The 3,677-nt window shown below is 50.3% G+C and overlaps 1 long non-coding RNA gene across 1 annotated transcript; it reads right to left on the reverse strand.

Annotated features, from left to right (window-relative positions):
- Window positions 1-475: 475 nt before the first annotated feature.
- LOC310895946 lies at window positions 476-2,410 on the reverse strand. Its single transcript, XR_014581069.1, has 2 exons — window positions 2,354-2,410; window positions 476-1,691 (listed from the first exon to the last, which is right to left on the reverse strand). It is a non-coding gene; the product is annotated as an uncharacterized lncRNA (long non-coding RNA).
- Between the last annotated feature and the right edge of the window lie 1,267 nt (window positions 2,411-3,677).

The following is a 3,677-nucleotide window of genomic DNA, read 5'->3' on the forward strand; positions in this document are numbered from 1 at the left end:
TAGTTGTGATAGAAATTGTCTCAGCAAATCAGGAGAATTCATTGCCACATAAGTGACATCCTTTTCCTGTTTGGGGTCAAAATGTAACCTTGAGCTTTTGCAGCAGATAGACTCCTCTCCCTGTGTTTCCCTGAGCGCAGTAGCATATGTCTGCAGTCATTTATCTACCTCTAGGAAGCAAATCAAGTTAAAATTCTCAGGATGAGATTTTTCTAGCGTTTACTGACGGCTCATCACGTTGCAGCAAAGTGAGGCTTTCAAAACAGGAAGGTATTTCTACCCCTGGCTGAAATAACAAGTTTTAGCACAGTCAGCAGGTAGTTTGCTGCTCACACCCTGGTCACTACCTGCTTTTGCTGAGAATGAAGTAGTTACAACTGTGGTAAGGGGTGACTGATGGCAGAGTAAATATCAACCGTAGGTTTTGTTTCCAGACACAAGCTGATGACCAGTTTATCATTTGCTCAGCTCACTGTAGGACAATGTAGTCGTCTTTTTTACCCCACTAAAGCTTAAGGGCAAGTGAGGATGGGGCTCCAGTGTGCCAGGCACTGTTCTGTGGAAGGAGCAGGGAGCCTCTGCCCCAAAGGCTTCCATGGGAGAAACACAGGATGGGAGAAAGGGACTGGCAGGAGCACAGTAACACTAGGGCACAAAATATGCATGTGCTGCCATGGAGGACAGGCAGATGTCCTTAGGAGACATGGTATAAAAATGGGGAATTGGCTGTCTGTAGCAAGTTAGAAAAAAAGACAGAGGAGGTCTGGAGCTGAGACCCAGGTTAGAAAGAAACTTCTCTGAGACCACATCTTTACTGGTAAGTTAATCACACCGGGGACCCTTCTTTGGTGCTGATGCCAGCTGGCAGAGAAGAGCTTGTGTGCAGAATATTAAACTCTTCTGCTGTCAAAAGGTGGTGGCTGCCTCCACGCTGCCTCCTGGGAGCTCTCTCTGGCTTCTGCTACTTCCCAGACCATACCCAGAAACCTGCCAGGGATAGTCCTAATGACTGAATTCCAGTGCCCAGCTCTGGTGTTGGCCCTGCTTGCACAGCCACAGTCTTTACTTGGGCTGTGCTGTGGCTTCCCTTGCTTTGATCTGATTAACTCCTTCCTGCGGGCTGCTGCCAGCCACTCCGAGCCACGTGCACGGGGAGGTGCGCCACGTGGATCCCTGTGCCAGGAGACGTGCACATGGAGACTCTGGCTCCTTGTTGCAGTGGTAGCCTGATCCGACCCCAGCTACCTTCTGTCAAGGAGGAATCTCAAAAGGGAGGTGCTTTAGGAATAACGTCCAATAAAGGTGCTTATTTGTGAAAAAGCGTCTGGAAACAGCCTGAAGACTGGAGGGAAGCAGCAGCTGTAAATGGAGATGCTGCCACAGCTCCCTCATGTCCACATCCACCATGCAGAGCAGATGCCAACAGCCGTACAGAGCGCTCCTTGGTGCAGCACAGGTTTCACTGGCACTGCAGAATCCAGAAGCTATTCTTGGACACCACCTACTGGCATTTTCCTTATTAACTCTTCTCAGGATGAGCAGTTTGGCCGGGTGTCGAGGGCATCCCAAGCCTGGAAGTGAAGACACAAACTTGACCTTCCGAGTCCTTTTCAGTGAATGTCCTGCTTGGTTTTTTGTTTGTTTGTTTTTGTTTTGTTTTGTTTTTCTGAGAGGGAAGCTGCCTTGGAGCTCTGTGAAAAAAAACATTATGTAAGGGAGGGATTTTTCCTTGCTGTTGGGAAAGGGGATACAAAAAGAAGTGCTGTGAAAGGGAGGCGGGTGAAAGAAATAAGAGGGAAAAAAAAAATAGAAGGAGAAAACGTCTTCAGGCACTGGTGAGGAATAAGCTGGAGGTCTTCCCTGCTGCAGCTCAGGCAGAAAAGGCATTTTATACCCATCAAGCACCACTTTAAACAGCCTTTCAAGAGACAGAGCATTTAAGTCCATGATTTCTTCTTTTTCAGTATGCACTGAGCTCTACGTGGCATAAAGAAAAAAAACCTCTCCTTTTTGGATGCAGCATTTTAAATCAGAAGGGAGGAGGAGGCACAGCTTCCAAATGCTTTGCCTTTTGGCACCGACACCAAAAACTGTAGTACTGATGTTTATAACTCCTGACAGTCGCGACAGACAGAAAAAAAAAAGAACAAAGGAGCAGTCAGTTGTCCTCACTGACACAGCTCAGGCACCGAGAGAGGACAGCAAGGGCCATGCTTGACCTCTGTGTAGCCTTGTTGTTTGTAATTAGAAGAAACCTCCCCAGTTACAGCAGCTTAAAGAATACAACCCAGCCCATCCTCCAGCATCTCGGTTTGGGCCTGCTGCAGCTCTGGTGCGTCAGCAGAAAACCCACCGAGAGGCTCCCAGCACACCCGCAGGCCCTAATTGCTCTGAGCAGCCTCACCCGGGGCCTCCACCCACACCTCCTGCCCAGCAGCCCTATTTAAGCTCAGCCTTGGGCTACCTCACAGGTGGCTTTGTCTTTAGTTTTGTTGCCTGGGTTGGCCCTTGGGGTAGATGTTGTTTATTTATACCCCCCTTGCTTTACTGATTGTAGCTCCTGGATGAACTTTGGGCTTGGTCAACCCCTTTGGAGAGCTGGGCGATCACCAACCGCATGAAGTTTAACAAAAGCAAGTGCTGGGTCCTGCACCTGGGACAGGGCAACCCTGGCTATACGTACAGACTGGACGATGAGACGCTGGAGAGCCGCCCCACAGAGAGGGATCTGGGGGTTGTGGTTGACAGCAAGTTGAATATGAGCCAGCAGTGTGCCCTGGCGGCCAGGAGGGCCAACCGTGTCCTGGGGTGCATCAAGCTCGGCATCGCTAGTTGGTTGTGGGAGGTGACTGTCCCGCTCTACTCTGCGCTGGTGTGGCCCCACCTCGAGTACTGTGTGCAGTTCTGGGCACCACAGTACAAAAAGGACATTAAACTGTTGGAGAGTGTCCAGAGGAGGGCGACGAAGATGGTGAAGGGCCTAGAGGAGAAGACATATGAGGAGCGGCTGAGGTCACTGGGCCTGTTCAGCCTGGAGTAGAGGAGGCTGAGGGGGGACCTCATCGCGGTCTACAACTTCCTTGCGAAGGGGAGTGGAGAGGCAGGGGACCTATTCACTGTAAACAACAGTGATAGGACCTGCGGGAACGGTGTTAAGCTGAGGTGGGGGAGGTTTAGGCTGGACATCAGGAAGAGGTTCTTCACCGAGAGGGTGGTCGCACACTGGAACAGGCTCCCCAGGGACGTAGTCACTGCACCAACCCTGTCTGAATTTAAGAAGCAATTGGACTGTGCACTTAGTCACATGGTCTGAACTTTGGGCAGACCTGTGCGGTGCCAGGAGTTGGACTTGATCCTTATGGGTCCCTTCCAACTCGGGATATTCTATGATTCTATGATTTGCTCTGTCTGGGGCTGCTGGTGAGCTCTGCTACCAGCACCCAGCTCTGCTCAGGTTCTGTGGGGTTGTGCCAGTGGTTGAAGGTGCTGCTTGTGCTGGGGTCTCCCTTGCTCTCTGAGGTAGGCAAAAGTTCTTGCTGCTCTTCCAGTTCTCGTCCCTCAGGTAACTATCTCCTCCAGGGTTTTCCAACAGAGGTTCCTCCTGTTATATGTATATACATCTTTTTCATGCATGTATTTGTCTCTGAAGCAACCTCATTTAACATTTTTCTCTGAGG

The sequence above is a fragment of the Anser anser genome (assembly GCF_964211835.1).
Source record: "Anser anser genome assembly, chromosome: 3".
NCBI lineage: Eukaryota > Metazoa > Chordata > Aves > Anseriformes > Anatidae > Anser > Anser anser.